We start from the raw sequence: 22,376 nt of genomic DNA, 5'->3' as shown, positions 1-22,376 counted from the left end.
GGAATGTCGAAGCAAAAGGTTATTGGAACCACAAATATATCATAAACTCGAAATCAAGCTTGTTGTTCAAGGGAAAATGATATGATGAGGAAAGTCAACTTAAGCTTAGCTCATTGTCGAACATTGCGCTCCAGGAAGAAGGACCAGGTATCATGATACGTCTCCAACATATCTATAATTTTTGATTGTTCCATGCTATTATATTATCAACCTTGGATGTTTTATATGCATTTATATGCTATTTTATATGATTTTTTGGACTAACCTATTAACCCAGAGCCTAGTGCCAGTTTCTGTTTTTTCCTTGTTTTAGAGTATCGCAGAAAAGGAAAATCAAACGGAGTCCAATTGACCTGAAACTTCACGGAACTTATTTTTGGAAGGAAAGCAACCCGGGAGACTTGGAGTCCACATCAAGGAAGCTTCGAGGAAGCCACAAGGTAGGGGGGCGCGCCCTCCACCCTCGTGGCTCCCCTGACGTACTTCTTCCTCCTATATATATCCATATACCCTAAAAACATCCGGGAGCACAATAGATCGGGAGTTCCGCCGCCAGAAGCCTCCGTAGCCACCGAAAACCAATCTAGACCCGTTCCGGCACCCTGTCGGAGGGGGAAATCCCTCTCCGGTGGGCATCTTCATCATCCCGGTGCTCTCCATGACGAGGAGGGAGTAGTTCTCCCTGAGGGATGAGGGTATGTACCAGTAGCTATGTGTTTGATCTCTCTCTCTCTCTCTCGTGTTCTTGAGGTGATGCAATCTTGATGTATCGCGAGCTTTGCTATTCTCCCCCTCTACTCTCTTGTAATGGATTGAGTTTCCCCTTTGAAGTTGTCTTATCGAATTGAGTCTTTAAAGATTTGAGAACACTTGATGTATGTCTTGCCGTGCCTTTTTGTGGTGACAATGGGATATCACGTGATTCACTTGATGTATGTTTTGGTGATCAACTTGCGGGTTCCGCCCATGAACCTATGCATAGGGGTTGGCACACGTTTTCGCCGTGATTCTTCGGTAGAAACTTTGGGGCACTCTTTGAGGTTCTATGTGTTGGTTGAATAGATGAATCTGAGATTGTGTGATGCATATCATATAATCATACCCACGGATACTTGAGGTGACATTGGAGTATCTAGGTGACATTAGGGTTTTGGTTGATTTGTGTCTTAAGGTGTTATTCTAGTACGAACTCTAGGGCTGTTTGTGACACTTATAGGAATAGCCCGACGGATTGATTGGAAAGAATAACTTTGAGGTGGTTTTGTACCCTACCATAATCTCTTCGTTCGTTCTCCGCTATTAGTGACTTTGGAGTGACTCTTTGTTGCATGTTGAGGGATAGTTATATGATCCAATTATGTTATTATTGTTGAGAGAACTTGCACTAGTGAAAGTATGAACCCTAGGCCTTATTTCAACGCATTGCAATACCGTTTGTGCTCACTTTTATCATTAGTTACCTTGCTGTTTTTATATTTTCAGATTACAAAAACCTTTATCTACTATCCATATGCCACTTGTATTACCATCTCTTCGCCGAACTAGTGCACCTATACAACTTACCATTGTATTGGGTGTGTTGGAGACACAAGAGACTCTGTTATTTGGTTGCAGGGTTGCTTGAGAGAGACCATCTTCATCCTACGCCTCCCACGGATTGATAAACCTTAGGTCATCCACTTGAGGGAAATTTGCTACTTTCCTACAAACCTCTGCACTTGGAGGCCCAACAACGTCTACAAGAAGAAGGTTGTGTAGTAGACATCAAGATCTTTTCTGGTGCCGTTGCCGGGGAGGTGAGTGCTTGAAGGTATATCTTTAGATCTTGCAATCGAATCTTTTTGTTTCTTGTTTTATCACTAGTTTAGTTTATAAAAGAAAATTAAAAATGGAATTAAGTTTGTCTCATACGGTTCATCTTTTTAATATCTTTCGTGAGTATGATGGAAAGGAAAATTGTGCCAAAGTGTTAGAAGAAGAATGAATTAAAATGTTTGGCACTAAATCTTTGAATGATGAGCATGATTACAATGTTGTTAGTATGAACTCCTTGAATATCCATAGTACTAATGATGATTGCACTAGTTATGATGAAAATGTCTCCTATAAACATGTCAATTTTTGTGGAGTGCATTGGGTTTGCAAGTACACACCAAATAGGGAAGATAGATATTGCAAGAGGCATAAGTACTTAGAAACTAAATTGTTGCAAGAAAGGCTAGATGTTTGTGCTGAAAATTTATTTTTTCTTGGCCATACTTGTGAGCTTTGCAATGAACGTGGTCATTTAACCATCCGATGCAAATTGTTTCATGATCTAATCGTTTCCAAAAATTGTGATGACTTGATTTCTCTTGCACATCATAATGAACTTAGTTTGCTTATGGGTTACGAAGAAATGAAACGTATAACTAACTATCTTCCAGTATTTGCCCGTGATAAACTTCTTGGCTTTGATCTAGAGGAAATTTATATGTATTGTGCGGTGAATTGTATTGAAAATCCTTATGTTGCCAACTACATAAAGAAAAGAAAACAAATAGAAGATGAAGAGAATACTAATGAAAGGAAGAGATTTCCCAATAACCTCCTATTATTTCTTATGATGAATCAGGTAACGAGGAGGAGCCTCCTATTCAACCAATCTCATTAATAAGGAGCTCCAAAAATAGGATTGAACCCACACATGATGTGGTGAAGAAGAAGAAAAGAAAAAGGAAGAGAGGTAAAAAGATATATCGCCCAAATAATGCTTCTCCTAATACTATTGTGCCTCATGAAAATATAATTGTGGAAGATAATGATACTTCTTATGATCTTGAAAATCTTTTTGGCACTTTCTTGGAAGAATATGATAATTGCTATACTATTGGTGCTATCCATACTATTAATGATGAGAGTGATTATGCTTATGATATGAAAAGGCCCAAGTTTGGGGATGCTATGTTTGATGAAGATGATGTTTTTGAGAATATATTTTCTGCAATTAATATTTGTCCCAAGCTTGGGGATGCTACTTTTAATGAAGATGATATTTTTAGTCTCCCAAGTTTTCATATGCAAATTTATAATGATGATAGCATGCCTCCTACCTATGATGATTATTGTGATGATACTTATGCTATAAAAAGTAGTGATTATATTTATAAAACTTGTCATGATTATGATTACCCCTTTTCCGAACATTAATCTTTTAATGTGGAAACAATTTATAGTATTTGAGTCTCTTATGATACTCCCACTATTCCGAATGAGAAGAATTTTGCTTATGTGGAGAGTAATAAAAATTCTATGCTTGTAGATCATGAAAAGAATGCTTTAGGTGCTGGTTATATTGTTGAATTCATTCATGATGGTACTGAAAATTATTATGAGGGAGGAATATATGCTTGTAGGAATTGCAATAATATCAAGTTTCCTCTCTAGGTGCTTAAATTTTTGAAGTTATCCTTGTTTTACCTTCCTATGCAAGTTGATTCTTGTTCCCACAAGTTGTTTGCTCACAAAATCCCTATGCATAGGAAGTTGGTTAGACTTAAATGCGCTAGTCATATTCTTCATGATGCTCTGTTTATGTTTCAATTCTTATCTTTTATGTGAGCATCATTGAAATCATCATGCCTAGCTAGGGGCGTTAAACGATAGCGCTTGTTGGGAGGCAACCCAACTTTATTTTTTTCCTTGATTTTTGTTCCTGTTTAGTAATAAATAATTTATCTATACTCTGTCATGGTTGTGTTTTTGTGTTTAATTAGTGTTTGTGCCAAGTAGAACCTTTGGGAAGACTTGGGAAAAGTCTTTGCGATCATGCTGTAAAAAACAGAAACTTTAGCGCTCACGAGAACTGCTGCCATTTTTATTTGGAAAGTGATATTTAGTTAATTCTTTTTGCAGATGATTAATAGGTAAATTCCTCAGGTCCAACAATTTATTTTAGAATTTTATGAGTTTCAGAAGTATACGTTTGATCCATATTACTACAGACTGTTCTGTTTTTGACAGATTCTGTTTTCGATGTGTTGTTTGCTTATTTTGATGAATCTATGAGTAGTATCAGAGGGTATGAACCATAGATAAGTTGGAATACAGTAGATAGTACACCAATATGAATTTAGAATTAGTTCACAACAGTGCCTAAGTGGTGATTTATTTTCTTATACTAACGGAGCTTACGAGTTTTCTGTTAAGTTTTGTGTTGTGAAGTTTTCAAGTTTTGGGTAAATATTCGATGGACTATGGAATAAGGAGTGGCAAGAGCCTAAGATTGGGTATGCCCAAGGCACCCCAAGGTAATATTCAATGACAACCAAGAGCCTAAGCTTGGGGATGCCCCGGACGGCATCCCCTCTTTCGTCTTCGTTCATCGGTAACTTTACTTGGAGCTATATTTTTATTGACCACATGATATGTGTTTTTCTTGGAGCGTCATTTTATTTTATTTAGGTTTGCTTGATGTTTTAATAAAATACCAAGATCTTAAATTCTTAAATGTTAGAGAGTCTTCATATAGTTGCATAATTATTCGACTACTCATTGATCTTCACTTATATCTCTCGGAGTAGTTTGTTTTTGCTCTAGTGCTTCACTTATATCTTTCTAGAGCACGGTGGTGGTTTTATTTTGAAGAAATTAATGAACTCTCATGATTCACTTATATCATTTTGAGAGTCTTTAGAACAGCATGGTAGTTCGCTTTGGTTATGAAACTAGTCCTAATATGATGGGCATCCAAGAGGGATATAATAAAAACTTTCATATAAAGTGCATTGAATACTATGAGAAGTTTGATACTTGATGATTGTTTTGAGATATGGAGATGGTAATATTAGAGTCATGCTAGTGGGTAGTTGTGAATTTGAGAGATACTTGTGTTAAAGTTTGTGATTCCTGTAGCATGCACGTATGGTGAACCGTTATGTGATGAAGTCGGAGCATGATTTATTTATTGATTGTCTTCCTTATGAGTGGCGGTCGGGGACGAGCGATGGTCTTTTACTACCAATCTATCCCCCTAGGAGCATGCGTGTAATACTTTGTTTCGATAACTAATAGATTTTTGCAATAAGTATGTGAGTTCTTTATGACTGATGTTGAGTCCATGGATTATACGCACTCTCACCCTTCCATCATTGCTAGCCTCTCTAGTACCGCGCAACTTTCGCCGGTACCATAAACCCACCATATATCTTCCTCAAAACAGCCACCATACCTACCTATTATGGCATTTCCATAGACATTCTCAGATATATTGCCATGTAACTTTCCACCGTTCCGTTATTATGACACGCTTCATCGTTGTCATATTGCTTTGCATGATCATGTAATTGACATCATATTTGTGGCAAAGCCACCATTCATAATTCTTTCATACATGTCACTCATGAGTCATTGCATATCCCGGTACACCGCCGGAGGCATTCATATAGAGTCATATTTTGTTCTAAGTATCGAGTTGTAATTCTTGAGTTGTAAGTAAATAAAAGTGTGATGATCATCATTATTAGAGCATTTTCCCAGTGAGGAAAGGATGATGGAGACTATGATTCCCACATAAGTCGGGATGAGACTCCGAACGAAAAAAAGAGGCCACAAAAAAGAAGAGAAAAGTCCCAAATAAAAAAATAAAAAAATGAGAGAAAAAGAGAGAAGGGGCAATGCTACTATCCTTTTACCACACTTGTGCTTCAAAGTAGCACCATAATCTTCATGATAGAGAGTCTCCTATGTTGTCACTTTCATATACTAGTGGGAATCTTTCATTATAGAACTTGGCTTGTATATTCCAATGATGGGCTTCCTCAAAATGCCCTAGGTCTTCGTGAGCAAGCAAGTTGGATGCACACCCACTTAGTTTCTTTCTAAGCTTTCATACACTTATAGCTCTAGTGCATCCGTTGCATGGAAATCCCTACTCACTCACATTGATATCTATTGATGGGCATCTCCATAGCCCGTTGATACGCCTAGTTGATGTGAGACTATCTTCTCCTTTTTGTCTTCTCCACAACCACCATTCTATTCCACCTATAGTGCTATGTCCATGGCTCACGCTCATGTATTGCGTGAAGATTGAAAAAGTTTGAGAACATCAAAAGTATGAAACAACTGCTTGGCTTGTCATCGGGGTTGTGCATGATTTAAATATTTTGTGTGGTGAAGATAGAGCATAGCCAGACTATATGATTTTGTAGGGATAGCTTTCTTTGGCCATGTTATTTTGAGAAGACATGATTGCTTAGTTAGTATGCTTGAAGTATTATTATTTTTATGTCAATATTAAACTTTTGTCTTGAATCTTATGGATCTGAATATTCTTGCCACAATAAAGAGAACTACATGGATAAATATGTTAGGTAGCATTCCACATCAAAAATTCTGTTTTTATCATTTACCTACTCGAGGACGAGCAGGAATTAAGCTTGGTGATGCTGATACGTCTCCAACGTATCTATAATTTTTGATTGTTCCATGCTATTATATTATCAACCTTGGATGTTTTATATGCATTTATATGCTATTTTATATGATTCTTTGGACTAACCTATTAACCCAGAGCCCAGTGCCAGTTTCTGTTTTTTCCTTGTTTTAGAGTATCGCAGAAAAGGAAAATCAAACGGAGTCCAATTGACCTGAAACTTCACGGAACTTATTTTTGGAAGGAAAGCAACCCGGGAGAGTTGGAGTCCACGTCAAGGAAGCTTCGAGGAAGCCACGAGGTAGGGGGGCGCGCCCTCCACCCTCGTGGGCCCCTCGTGGCTCCCCTGGCGTACTTCTTCCTCCTATATATATCCATATACCCTAAAACATCCGGGAGCACAATAGATCGGGAGTTCCGCCGCCAGAAGCCTCCGTAGCCACCGAAAACCAATCTAGACCCGTTCCGGCACCCTGTCGGAGGGGGAAATCCCTCTCCGGTGGGCATCTTCATCGTCCCGGTGCTCTCCATGACGAGGAGGGAGTAGTTCTCCCTCGGGGCTGAGGGTATGTACCAGTAGCTATGTGTTTGATCTCTCTCTCTCTCTCTCTCGTGTTCTTGGGGTGATACGATCTTGATGTATCGCGAGCTTTGCTATTATAGTTGGATCTTATGTTGCTTCTCTCCCTCTACTCTCTTGTAATGGATTGAGTTTCCCCTTTGAAGTTATCTTATCGGATTGAGTCTTTAAAGATTTGAGAACACTTGATGTATGTCTTGCCGTGCGTATCTGTGGTGACAATGGGATATCACGTGATTCACTTGATGTATGTTTTGGTGATCAACTTGTAGGTTCCTCCCATGAACCTATGCATAGGGGTTGGCACACGTTTTCGTCGTGATTCTCCGATAGCAACTTTGGGGCACTCTTTGAGGTTCTATGTGTTGGTTGAATAGATGAATCTGAGATTGTGTGATGCATATCGTATAATCATACCCACGGATACTTGAGGTGACATTGGAGTATCTAGGTGACATTAGGGTTTTGGTTGATTTGTGTCTTAAGGTGTTATTCTAGTACGAACTCTAGGGCTGTTTGTGACACTTATAGGAATAGCCCAAGGGATTGATTGGAAAGAATAACTTTGAGATGGTTTCGTACCCTACCATAATCTCTTCGTTTGTTCTCCGCTATTAGTGACTTTGGAGTGACTCTTTGCTGCATGTTGAGGGATAATTATGTGATCCAATTATGTTATTATTGTTGAGAGAACTTGCACTAGTGAAAGTATGAACCCTAGGCCTTATTTCAATGCATTGCAATACCGTTTGTGCTCACTTTTATCATTAGTTACCTCGCTGTTTTTATATTTTTAGATTACAAAAACCTTTATCTACTATCCATATACCACTTGTATTACAATCTCTTCGCCGAACTAGTGCACCTATACAATTTACCATTGTATTGGGTGTGTTGGGGACACAAGAGACTCTTTGTTATTTGGTTGCAGGGTTGCTTGAGAGAGACCATCTTCATCCTACGCCTCCCACGGATTGATAAACCTTAGGTCATCCACTTGAAGGAAATTTGCTACTGTCCTACAAACCTCTGCACTTGGAGGCCCAACAACGTCTACAAGAAGAAGGTTGTGTAGTAGACATCATAACACAGTTAAAAAGTTGCACGATAATGACATAGCCGATCAGACTAGGAATGACTTGAAGGACTATTAAACTCGTAAGGAACAAAAATTATTTAGAGTTATTGAATCGGAGTGCTGACTCGATTCACTATTCAGTGTTCTCGGTTGACGACAACCCAGAACCTAGGAACAATTGGATCCGATGAGAAATAATAGTTGATGAAGAAACCATTAGAAGTTATGATGTTCCATGATATTCTTGAGATACCAGGTTGTAATACTCGACGGTAGATCAAAGTAAAGGTTGGACTGGTGTATTGATCCACACAAGACAAGTGCTTAAACTTGCCCAAGAAATGGGATCAAAGAAGAACATATGGTCGGAACCACAATTGCAAAGGATCAATTCACCAATACCAATGGATATTATATCAAGAAAATAGTTATTATTACAAGAAGAGTCCATGATAGGATCTACATCGTGTCCATGGGCATGAACACAAAGTTCAAGGTCGACTCCCACTTCTCTAATGCATAACCTTTCATTCACTTCTCGCCTTCGACGAAGTTGTAGTGTTGAAGTTTTATCTGCCATATCAATAGTAGAGTATGACCCGTAGTAGTTTCCGGGTTAACACAGATTAGAAAAGGCATAGGTTCAACCCATCAGGGCCTCTTAGGAACATATACCACAAACTTTTAGGAGTAATTTATACAAGCTCGATAGTAGAGCAGGCTTGAGAAAGCAGAGGGTACAATTTACCAAAGGCATTATGTATCCAAGGGAAGGCTCACAAGATTATTGAATATGAAGGACATTGTTGGATAAAATCGGACGAAGGGTCTGGTGGTCCACAAGGGACCCGATGTGAGCATCGGTACTCAACCAGGGGAAGAAAGAATGCCAGGAGATCAGATTATAGAAACAACTGACTAACTTAAAGCTCAAATGCATAGGAATTATGAATTCCAAGACAAGGGATCAGAATCAATGCTCTGATTAGGGATGGATAAGTTGAGTAGCCTTAGGGGTACAATCGATGGCAATTTGATTGGTCGAGATCCAGCTCATGTTTAAAATGACGTCTGAGCCGGAAGGACGAAATGAAGGATCTGATTAAGGATTGCGAGCATTCACAACATATTGATTCAACAAACTCAAAATGATAATGACTAAGGATGCCAATAAAATTACCTAACTTATGGGATTAACCATAATGCAAGCAAGCAATAATTTCAAGAGCAATAGGTTGCTCAGGATTTTCGGAAGATCGAATGGTATTTCGAAGACTGTTCTGAAATACATGAATCAACTGGGATGAGCGGATACTCGGTAAGCGTGAGAAATTATCCATAGGGGTATTCATGTGGCAAGGAACTGCAAGGCAGTAGGCACAAAGTATTCTCGGAACAATAAAGAGAATTCCGGGGTATCTTGTAATAACAAGATCAACGGGGAATGAATGTAAGAATGGCAAGTGTGCATAGTTATCCATAGGTGTTTATCGATGGAAGGGAATTGCAAAAGCGATGGCACAAAGTCTCGAGAGAACATCATAGAGTATCTTCAAAATCTTCTGGTGCAGCAGACGATCATCGGTAATAAGGTGCTCCCCGGGTGAAAGTGATCACGAGATCCTAATGTTAGATTTAGCAAAAAATCATTTAACCCAAATAGAAGAAAGATCAGAGTCCCAGAGTATAGACGAGGAATAAAAGATCATAATACCACCAAATGGCGACGTGGGCCCATAGGCCGCACAGCCATGTTAGTAAAACAGTTTTCATTGACTAGACTCAACTTCGGCCAAGGAGTGTGGAAGGGGGATTCCTATAGGCAGTCAGCTCTGATACCAACTTGTGACGCCCCCGATTCAATCGTACACTAATCATACACGCAAACGTGTACGATCAGGATCAGGGACTCACGGGAAGATATCACAATACAACTCTAAAGATAAAATAAGTCATACAAGCATCATATTACAAGCCAGGGGCCTCGAGGGCTCGAATACAATAGCTCGATCATAGACAAGTCAGCGGAAGCAACAATATCTGAGTACAGACATAAGTTAAATAAGTTTGCCTTAAGAAGGCTAGCACAAACTGGGATACAGATCGAAAGAGGCGCAGGCCTCCTTCCTGGGATCGTCCTAAACTACTCCTGGTCGTCGTCAGCGGCCTGCACGTAGTAGTAGGCACCTCCAAGTAGTACAGTCGTCATCGACAGTGGCGTCTGGCTCCTGGACTGCAACGTCTGGTCGCAACAACCGGGGATAGAAAGAAGAAAAGGGGGAGCAAAACAACCGTGAGTACTCATCCAAAGTACTCGCAAGCAAGGAGCTACTACATATGCATTGGTATCAATGAAATGGGTAGTATATGTGGACTGAACTGTAGAATGCTAGAATAAGAGGGGGATAGCTAGTCCTATCGAAGACTACGCTTCTGGCAGCCTCCATCTTGAAGCAGGAGAAGAGAGTAGATGGTAAGTTAACCAAGTAACATCGCATAGCATAACCCTACCCGGTGATCCTCCCCTCGTCGCCCTGTGAGAGAGCGATCACCGGTTGTATCTGGCACATGGAAGGGTGTGTTTTATTAAGTATCTGGTTCTAGTTGTCATAAGGTCAAGGTACAAATCTGGGTCGTCCTTTTATCGAGGGACACGGCTATTCGAATAGATCAACCTCCCTGCAGGGGTGCACCACATTTCCCAGCATGCTCGATCCCCTTTGTCCGGACACACTTTTCTGGGTCATGCCCGACCTCGGAAGATCAACACGTCGCAGCCCTACCTAGGCACAACAGAGAGGTCAGCACGCCGGTCTAAATCCTATGGCGCATGGGTCTGGGCCCATCGCCCATTGCACACCTGCACGTTGCGTACGCGGCCAGTGAGCAGACCTAGCAACCTCCATTACAAAGCAAGTTGCGTTACGTGGTCCAACCCAGCGCGCACCGCTCAGTCGCTGACGTCACAAAGGCTTCGGATGATACCACGACATCGAGTGCCCATAACTGTCCCCGTGTAGTTGGTTAGTGCGTATAGGCCAGTGGCCAGACTCAGATCAAATACCAAGATCTCGTTAAGCGTGTTATTTTGAAGTAACCGCGAACGCCGATCAGGGCCAGGCCCACCTCTCTCCTGGGTGGGCTCAACCTGCCCTGTCGCTCCGCCACAAAGATCCACCCAGAGGGCCGTCGGGACAAAGGTCCTTTCAGCCCCCAATCCGTGAATCACTCGCGGGTACTCCACGAGCCGACCCGTCTTTAGTCATCACATGTATCATGTATATGTATATAGGTATATACCCGTGATCACCTTGCTAGTGATCACGGCCCGATAGTATAGCACGACAGACAGGCAAGAATGTAGGGCCACTAATGAGAAACTAGCATTCTATACTAAGCATTTAGGATTGCACGTAAGGTATCAACAACTGTAGCAACAATGACAGACTATGCATCAGAATAGGATTAACGAAAAGTAGTAACATGCTACACTACTCTAATGCAAGCAGTAGAGAGAAGAATAGGCGATATCTGGTGATCAAGGGGGGGCTTGCTTGGTTGCTCTGGCAAGAAGGAGGGGTCGTCAACAACGTAGTCGATCGGGGCACCAGCAGCGGCGTCAGTCTCGTAGTCTATCGGAGAGAAGAGGGGGAAGAAACAATGAATACAACGCAAACAAATGCATATCGATGCATGGCATGACAGGTAACAGTGCTAGGTGTGCCCTAACATGATATGAGGTGATACCGGTGAAGGGGGGAAACATCCGGGAAAATATCCCTGGTGTTTCGCATTTTTGGACAGATGAATCGGAGGGGGAAAATTGTGTGCCTGCTATGCTAGGGATGTGTGGCGGACGAATGGGCTGCGTATCCGGATTCGTCTCGTCGTTCTGAGCAACTTTCATGTACAAAGTTTTCCCATCCGAGCTACTGTTTATTTTATATTAATTTTTAAAAGATTTAATCATTTTTAGAATTTATTTAATTATTTTAAATCAACATTATTCAGAAAAGTGTTCGCTAACGTCATCATGATGTCAGCAGTCAACAATCAATTGACTTGGTCAAACTGACGCGTGGGTCCTACATGTCATAGGCTATTTAATTAATTAACATTAGTTGATTAGGTTAGTTAGTTAATTAGGTTAATTAAACATAATTAATTAAGTTAATTACTTACTTAATTAATTTTTAAAATTTTATTTATTCTTATTTTTCTTTTGTTATTATTTTCTTTTTTTAATAAACGTTCTAGGGCATGGGCCCCTCATGTCATTGGCCTATCGGCCTAGCGGGCATAGGCGGGTTACGGGCGCTGGCCCGCCCAGGTCAATACGGGGCTGGGTGCCAGCCACAGGCACGGCGACGCCGACCACCTGAGGGGACATGGGCGAGAACACGGCGAGGCGGGTTCGTCCGACCGGAGGGAGGGAAACGAGGCGACGCACGGGTGCAGGGGAGAGACGACGCAACAGTTGGCGGCCGCGGCGCTCAACGCGGAGCGGTGGTGGGCGGAGCCGAGCGGCAAGGGCAGTGGTAGGCGTGGGCGGAGCGGTGGCGACCAAAGGCGGGCGCGGCTGGGACGAGCTGCCGGCGGCAGCGACGCAACGCAGCAGCAACAGCCGCAGTTCGTAACAAGGAGCAGGGGGAAGAGGCACGATCGGATGCTAGGCTTGGATGTGCGAGGGGCGCGCGACACACGCAACCGGGCGCGGCGAGCACGTTGCGAGGGCGCGTCCGGGCGCGGACGGTGGCCAAGGTGCGCGGCGACGGGGCGACAGGAGGACGCGGCCATGGCAGCAGGCAGGGTGAGCAGTGACACGGTGCGACAACGATAGCTAGTTGGGAGAGAGGCGCGCCTCGGGTGGACGTGCGCGCGCGAGGGCGCGACCAGGTCGTGCACTGAGCGGGGCACCGGGCGCGGCAACGGGAGGACGCGGACGGCGTGCATCGACGTGGTCGTGCGAAGGAGAAGAGGGCGCTCACAGGGAGGGTGTAGGGTTCGAGGCAGCGGGGCTCGGGGAGGAGTCGGGGACGCATCGCCGGGGACGGGGAGCGGCCGCGGCTCCAGGAGGGCATCGCGCGAGGGACAGGAGAGGTGCGGAGGAGGCCGGGGGTGGCGGTGCTCATCGCCGGTTGGCTGCAGCCCCAGTGGAGCGATGGCAGTCCTCAGGCGTGGGGTGCCAGGTGGAAGGGATCGAATAGGGGGCGCCCCTCCTCTGTGCGTCTGCGTGTGTGTGTGTGTGTCGTGGGTGACGACGCGGAGAGGGAACGAGGGAGAGTGGGGATTGTGGGGGGTGTGTGAGGTGCAATAGTTAGGTCACGGGGGGGGGGGGGGGGGGGGGGGGGGGGGGGGGGGGGGGGGGGGGGGGGGGGGGGGGGCCGGCCTGGTGGCCTCTTGGCCAGCTGGGCCTCACGGCCCAGCGAGGGGGGCAGTTGGTCTTTTGTTCTTTTTTTGTTTGCTTTTGTTTTTTATTTTCCTTTCTTCTAACCTTAATATATTTTAGTTTAAATAAAATACAACAATAGTCCTTGAATTAGTTTTACTAAATATTCCAGTGCCACAAACAATTTAGCACATTTTAGAAAGTAGTTTGTATTTGTTTATTAATTTACGAGTATTTAATTAATAGTTTTACCACTATTGTATTTATTATTATGCATTTGACTACTTTATAAGAGTGTGATTTCTCCTCCAATATTTATTATGAACTACTTGCTACATTTAGAACATTTTTGTTTTGACTTTTGAAGACTTTTCCCGTTTGACTTTATTTTAAATTTGAAATTCGAAGCAGTTTTGAATCAACGCGAGTTTAATCAACAGTAATCGAAGTGGCGTGGTATCATTAGCAGAGGGTTACTGTAGCTTAATTATCCGGGCGTCACGGCACTTCACATTATCGAGTTTTATAGGTGTGAGTGGTGACTTCGGATGGTTTGATGTATGTTTTTGTTAGACCTTGATGAAATAATAAATAAAAATGGCCGCATGTATCGATTGATGTAGAGGCCGGGGTTTTAACCCCTTTTTAAGAAAAAAATATTTACTTTGCATCGAATTGGTTGGGGGACAATAGTTGCCTAGTTGTTTGAACTGTCACGCATCTAAGATCATGAAGATAGCATCTTCTTCAAACTAAAGTTCGGTTATATTAGTTCTTTAGTCATTTATTTTTCCAAATTTTGGAGCCTCATTTTCCACTTTGCACCGGGACCGAACTCCTGGAGACACCCTGCATTCATGGAGAGTAATATTCAGTCATGCGGCAACCTAGTTATTATAAAATGGCAACAGGTGATTATTTTTGAACAGTAAGTTAGCTCACTTGGTTAGGGGAGTCAATGTACACCCTAATCACCTGGGTTGAATTCCTCATGAACGACTAAAAGCATACGTAATTGGCATTCCTTCCAAAAAATGACTGTAATCTGCCTATAACTACTAAGTGACTATAAACTAACAATTTAAGATCCCATGATCGTTGATTGGATAAATGGTCTGACTAATAAAAGTTTTCTCAATACTCCCTTCTTTCCGGTTTATAAGTCTCAATTCAAAATTCTCACTAACCAAGGTAGATAATGAATGGTGGAATATTTTTTGTAGTTTGCAAAAGCACTTAATTAATGCTTTTGTTTTCCTCAAAAAATTATGTTTACGAATGCATTAATTGCAATGCATGCATGCATAAAGTGCATGCATTGGTCAGTTTTCTCTTAATACTTGCATGCAATGATTTAATGCACCTTGAAGTCTGAACATGTGATGGAGACCAACCAAATTGAGCCTTATAAAATGGAAAAACTAAGGGGCTGTTTGTATTGTGACTATCTTTGCCATATATTGCCACATAATTTTTGCCACACTTGCCACACTTGCCTTAGTTGAGTTGCTCAAATTGTTAGCCACATTTTGGCTTGCCTAAGGGAATCTTGACAGACTTTTTATGTCTATGACATGTGGGGTTCACTACTCATAAAAAAATCTTGCCTTACGTGTGGCTAGAACCAAACACTTACCTAACTTGGTCAAACTTGCCTAAGGTTAGGTGTGGCAAAGTGTGGCTGGGAACCAAACAGACCCTAAAATTTTGAGATAAGCCGTATAAACCGGAAAGGAGGGAGTATTTTTTAAGAGGAGATCTTTTGTAATGATCGTAATGGTAGTATCATAGGTAGTATCATGCATGCCAACTAGACAAATCTAATAAGATGGCATAGAATTAAATGAAGAAATAGAAGATTGAGTATCATATCATGATACCGTATCATATTAAATGGTGTGCTACTATGTGTCATGCATGTCAATAAATGAAGTTAGATATGATAGTACTAACTTATGATACTATGCACTATGGATGTAGTATCAGACACTAGTATCATATGCATGACACTAGTATATGATACTCGCCGTTACGACCAACCTTATGGTAGTATCATAGGTAGTATCATGCATACCAACTAAGCAATTTTGATAAGATGGCATAGAATTAAATGAAGAAATAGATGCTTGAGTATCATATCATGATAGCATATCATATTAAATGATGTGCTACTTTGTGTCATGCATGACAATAAATATAATACTCTATGATACCAACATATGATACTTTGCATTACGGATATAGTATCATACACTAATATCATATGGATGATACTAGTATATGATACTCCTCATTACAATCAGCCGACTCATCTCAAAATTTTCACTTTTCCATTTTGTCTCAATTTTATTGCTTTCTATCACATACTCCAATGTATTCAAATTTCAAGGTGCATTAAATTGTTGCAGGCAAGAGAAAATTCATCAATGTATGTACATAAGTTTTTGGTCACACATGCATGCATTGTAATTAATACGTTGGTAAACACATTTTTTAGAGAAAAATGAGCGCATTGATTGAATAATTTTGCAAATTACAATTTTTTGAATTGAGCCTTATAAACTAAAAGAGAGGGAGTACTTGATTTCCAAACCAAGAAAATCTTTGTGATGCTATATTTTTTAGTACAACAGTAATAACAAATCACTCAAGAGGCACACTACACTTCGATTGCGTAAGGAGCGGAGGCTCGTGGGGACGTCGGCAATCATCTGTTGGTCACATTGTCTTCTGGCCAAAGCAGCAAGCTCGTGAGCCAAAGAATTGCACCCACGATGCTGACGCTGTGGTAATGTCATGGATCAGTGCATGGTGGATCGACCTGCTCGGTGCAGCAGGTAAACAATTCAGTGACAATTACTCCTTCCGTTTATTTTTATAAGACGTTTCAAACAGCTTGCTTTGTACTATTTTAAACAGTGTCTGAATGTTTAAAACATTTTATAAAAATGAACAGAGGTTATATGTTGCAATCAAGTTTCAGGACGACACACGTGGTCGTCCTGAAACTTGATTGCAACATATAACCTTGACATGTGAGTCGAGTGAGGTGAACTCGCCTGCGCGCTCACATGTGGCTTCTGCACCCATTCCACCCCCGCCGACGGATAATCTCAATGCTCTTTTTGCAAAAGAGTTTTGTGACTTGCTCGCTAGCGTGCATGCTATTAGCCCTGGAACTGGAAGGGCGATTGCTTGCCTCCTGACGGGAACGACATTCAAGGGCAAATACAAGATGAGTGATTGCTCTCGGACTGGTATAGTGAAGGAGAAGTCACTAAGGTGCAAAGGCAAAAAGAGTGGCGCCATAGGTAAGACGCCCGCAGCTGCTTAATGGATGATTCCCGGTCCCTCGGCTCATCCTCACGGTTTGGGTCGTCATTGTGGTTTCGGCGTGGCTCACTATCTTTTGTTGGGATGTTATTGCCGGGTTTAAAATTGTGGTGTACAAGCATGAGGAGTTATTGTGTGTTAGAAAGGTTTGGCGGGTTGCACGTGTGCCCGTGGGGTCATGATTGGTGAGTAACCCAATTATGATCTGATTGTATCGGTTTTAACCCGGTTTCCCGTACATTAATTAGGCGATTCTCTTTTTCTTAATTAATTGATGAGGCAATTCTTTTGCCTTCATTTCGAAAAAAAGTTTCAGGACGACGACGGCCTCGGTACAGGCTAATTCAGTGCCCTTCGGCTCCACGCTGCTGCAGCGTTGTAGGAGTAAGTATGATATCAAATCGTTCTGTGTCACAGCCTCCGTCGTCCAGGGCATACGCGCAATCAGTGCAACACATTGTCAACTAATGACGACAAGACAGCGGCCCTTGTATTTAAATCCAGTGGGTAATAAAACAATGATGTACAAGTTTCTCATAATGTCAAGATAGCTATGCGGCGGCTACGAGAGTACGAGTGCTCCGTCAAATATAAGGGATAGTGTCATAGTGGGAGTAAGTAACATAACACACTTCAAATTTGTTTTGCTTATGTGGTAGATAGTTAATGAGAAGTAGTAACATAATATATTACTGTAGCATAGCGCTTCACAAGACAAGATGAGTCTACGAGTTAATAAATGATATCATCTATGACACTACTATTATATTACTTTATACTTTGAAGATAGTAACTTAGACGAATGTCATATGCATGGCACTAGTATAAATTACTCCCCACTATAACCAGCCTAACGTTTGTGCTTAAGTTAGCAAACTATTACTAGTTTTCTTTCTTTGGAAGAAGGAACTTTCATCAATCAAACATAGTGCAGAGACTTTTTAGAAACTTCTTATCTATTCATACTCAATCATGTTTAGTACAACAAAGAACACCGGAGTTACACCAGGCCCTTGGACCACCTAACAACGACTACAAGCACAAAGACGAGCCGAAGGGGCGTCGTCACCATTGCCCCACCTTCACCAAAGTCGAGCAAACCATGTTGTAGTAGATAATCAGAAAGTTGTCACGCTAAGGCCCTATAGGACAAGCGCACCAGAGCAACAAATATCGTCAATGAAGACAATCGTCCTTTTCTTTTCTTTCTCTGAAAAGAGGGAAAATCCCTGCCTCTGCATCAAGCAATACACACAACCACTTTATTAATTAAACATACACCCAAGTCCCAAATACCATAAGGTTTACGGCAGTACACGACCTAAATGTCAGCAACAAGATTACATAGCTCACCTATGTAATCTGCTATTCACACGCCAGCCAAACTGGTTAAACATACCCCACGCAACTGTTTTCTGGCGGTTGTACCCAAATGCCATAAGCCTCTGCGCATTCATCACTGCAGGGTCCCTCCCACTGACAGGGGGTTGGGGAGCGAGGTAGTCCTCACCTCCATAGCCCAAAGGCCATCGGAGGCGGGGTGGACCCGTGCTGCTGACAAGGAAAGGAGGAAACATGATCAACTGGGATCTTAGTGTAGAATGTGCTAACTATTTCACCTTGAGAGTTTCAAAGACAATGGGTTGTTTGTTGTTGTGAACACCACATGCAAGGGCATCCTAATTGAACCTTCAAAAATACTTAATTGTTCAGAAGAAATCGATTTTGAGGAGTTCAATTATAGCTAGTCGAACCACTAATGTTTTAACTGCTATTTTTTCAGCAGCTAAGGGTAACTTTTAGCAAAAGATTCCCTTTCCCTCACGCGCCCGCCTTTCTATCTTGCTTGGCCGACTCCATGCCGGCACCACCCCATTGTGTTTCTTGCCTCTGGTGACCACCCCACATACCGGCCAACATCTTTTTAGCCCCGCCAACTTTCGGCCGACAAATTCCGATGAGATTCTGGGAAGAAACCGACAAAAAAATGTCTTCACTTTTTTGTCTTTATCATCTCCGACCATGGCAACCCTCCTTTTCCTTGTCCTAGCCTGGCGGCACTCCTCCCCTCGTCCCCGGCCAGACTAAAGCTACACCATGTACGAAGGAGCACCTAGGAATTTTTTGCCTAAATGAAGAAAACTTGCAAAGGAAGGTGGCCAATGTCTCCTATCGTTTTTTTTGTGAATCCTTGCATTACAGACCCCACCATCCCGCCACTCGGAGAAGGATGAGGGGAAGAGCCCATTCAAATTCAGAAGCGGCCAAGACATGGACCTGGACTCCTGGAGGATGAATTTTGCCTACTTTCTCGACTACCACTCAAAGTGAGCCTTTATTAAATTACTTTTTGGGAGCATCAATTTTAGGTCTGAGCTAGCTCATGGACATCATCTAGTAACGAGAAGTCGGTGTTTACTTCATGGAAAGAAGAAGAATGTAGGAAGAAGAGGAAGAGGAGGAGATACTTTCATGTGGGGTCTAGTTCATTTGAGGAGTTAAGTTTGAGAGTTCCATTAGCTCCACATATTTTAACTTCTCATATTTAAGAATTTAAGGTCTGAAAAAGATGGTTGAGCAATTAAATTTCGATAATGCTAACTGGTGAATGTTGGCATTTTTTCTAAATGTCTTCTCTACCGCGAAATACCATATTTGTCAACAAATTGTCACCCCACTACAACTAAACTTGCTATAGAAACCGTTCGTAATTCAGCGAAGTTTGCCAGCTATGAGGGTCAAATTTGCTGGTTTGGTCAAAGACGCCCTTATTTTGATGACAGTGGGGTGACAATTTGCGGGTTCTCCCTCCTCTATGTATACAGCGGACTGATATAATAGTGTAGTCGGTACAGACCACCACACCCATTCCAAGGCGCTGAAGCAAAGCAGAGAAGCATGGCTCCTACTGCTGCCCTTCCATGTGATGATGCCGGCCGTGAGCTCCCTCACGTTGCCATCTTCCCGTTCATGGCGAGAGGCCACACCGTCCCGCTCACCCACCTGGCGCACCTCCTACTACGCCGGCGCCTCGCCACCGTGACCTTCTTCACCACCCCGGGCAACGCGGCCTTCGTACGTGCCGCTCTGCCCGACGACGTCGACGTGGTCGAGCTCCCGTTCCCGGACGGGGACGGCCGCGCTTCGCAGGGTGCGGAGAACGTCGAGGGTATTGCGTCGGCGTCCTCCTTCGCCGCCTTCGCAGAGGCCACGACGGGGCTGCGGCCGCGCTTCGAGGAGGCGCTCGCGGCCATGCGTCCCGCCGCCAGCCTGCTCGTCGCCGACGGGTTCCTGTACTGGGCCGGAGAGTCGGCCGGCGCGCTCGGTGTCCCGAGGCTGTCGTTCCTGGGAACATCCGCGTTCGCGCACGTGATGCGAGAGGCGTTCGTGCGCGACAAGCCAGGATGTGGGCCTCCGCAGTGCGACGCTACAGGCGGCGCCACGGGCACCTACACGGTGCCGGAGTTCCCTCACGTCCAGTTCCTGCTGGCCGATATCCCCCCGCTGCCCCTGCCGGCGATAGTCCTCGACGCAAAGATGGCGATGGCGGTCGCCGGGAGCCGCGGCGTGATCATGAACACCTTCCACCACCTCGAGAGCAGCTACATCGATCACTGGGACCGGCACGTCGGGCCCAGGGCCTGGCCCATCGGCCCCTTGTGCCTAGCCCGGCAACCTTCTTCCACCGTCGTCGGCGAAGTCCATAACTCCAAGCCCTCATGGCTGCGGTGGCTGGACGAGAAGGCAGCCGCCGGCCAGTCCGTGCTCTTCGTCGCGCTCGGGACGCTGTTGGCGGTGTCGGACGAGCAGCTCAAGGAGGTGGCGCGAGGGCTGGAAGAGGCAGAGGTGAACTTCCTGTGGGCCGTGCGGGACGATAGTTCTGACCTCGGCATAGGATTCCACGAGCGCGTCCAAGGAAGGGGCATGGTAACGGGAGGGTGGGTGGACCAACCGGCCATCCTCCAGCACGACTGCGTGAGAGGATTCCTAAGCCACTGCGGATGGAACTCGGTGCTGGAGAGCATGTGCGCCGGCGTGCCATTGGCGGTGTGGCCAATGATGTTTGACCAACCTCTCAACGCGAAGCTGGTTGTTGATGAACTTAAGGTCGGTGTCAGGGTCAGGTCTACCGGAGGGTTGGTCAAGGGTGAGGAGGTTTCGAGGGCGGTGAGGGAGATAATGTTAGGGGAGACAAGGGTGTCGGCGGTGAAGAACGCGGCGGTTCTGGCGGGGCAGGCACAACACGCCATGTCCGCAGGTGGTTCGTCGTGGAAAATGGTGGAGGAGATGATTAGCGAGCTGTCTGGGCAGCCGACAGACAAGGCTAGCAGGCACACGTTGGTGGCAAGTAGTTATGTGCAATGAAGAAATATGAGCAATGTAGCAAGTCCGGAAACCTATTGTAAAATAGCTAGGTGTGATGTTTTGTGCGAATAAAGATCAATGTCAACATGGAACTTTGGTATCTGGTTACGTATATCGGATGATTCTGCGGATTTGTTATTGGTTCTGGTCTTTCTCATCATCTCATGTGACTGAGAAATAATTATTTCTATGTCATCCACAAGAACTATGTGATGTAGAATCAAGATTCGTGCAAATATAAATTGGTGAGAAGGCCTTTATCAGATAGTTATTACTGAGGAATAGCAATTCCTAAGTCGACTAGATTGTATATGCCCATAACAATATTTTATTGAATAAAATAACCAATTAAATGTGGAATTTATTCTCATGATTGAGTGATCATCGACGAAGCTATTCCTTAAAAGTGCACATGAGCATCAACATGCATGTTTGTTTTCGAGCAACCGGCCGGAGCGCTGCCTTTTCATTACGATAGAAGAGAGAAACAGGCACCGAGTTTCAAAACTTCAAACGGAGCTTTGAGACTAGCCATAATGAAGAGTAACATATAATAATAACATACACATATCCTTAGACTATGTTACTATCTTCATACAGTAGTGGGTAGTAACATAAGCGTGGTAACATGCAAAGCTTCATTTATTAGGTTATAGACTCATATTGCATTGGCACATGTGATGTTCCAGTAACTAGCTAAATTACTACAACTACATCTCTCCTCATTAACTCATTGGCACATAATCAAATTTGCTGAGTTGGACTCGATGTTACTGCTGAAGTTACTTCACTGTGACAAGTGTGAATGTGAGGGTGGAAAAAATAAAGATATAAATAATCCATGGACTAATCCACATGGCCGATTCATAATTCAGCCTAGTATCGTCGATGTATAACTCCAAATGGGGCCTTGAATGGGAACGATGACATCATTATTCTCATTGAGAAACACGATACGCACCTTGCAAACCTTAATTTTATCCTTCTCTAGGCCATGTCTAGTCTCAAGATTAACCTCAGCACAAGCAAATCGATCGTTATGGGTTGCCCGCTGCTAAACAAAATCGTGTAGCTAATCATTTGAATTGTAAGCTCGGCTCCTTCCCATATATGTTTCTTTTGTACCCCTATTGTTGATAAAGCTTAAAGCAGCAAATTTCATTCGTATTGAGCAAAACTTGAGGCCCTCTGGAGGGGTACCTATAATACCGGGTGG

General features: G+C 43.4%; 1 pseudogene; it reads left to right on the top strand.

The window, feature by feature from the left end:
- Nucleotides 1-19,581: 19,581 nt before the first annotated feature.
- Nucleotides 19,582-21,272, top strand: LOC125556059 (annotated as a pseudogene).
- Nucleotides 21,273-22,376: the final 1,104 nt, after the last annotated feature.

This window comes from Triticum urartu, chromosome 5, assembly GCF_003073215.2.
Source record: "Triticum urartu cultivar G1812 chromosome 5, Tu2.1, whole genome shotgun sequence".
In the NCBI taxonomy this organism is placed as follows: Eukaryota; Viridiplantae; Streptophyta; class Magnoliopsida; order Poales; family Poaceae; genus Triticum; species Triticum urartu.
Note: the sequence above shows the minus strand (reverse complement) of the source record. Positions and strands in the feature narration are given on the sequence as shown.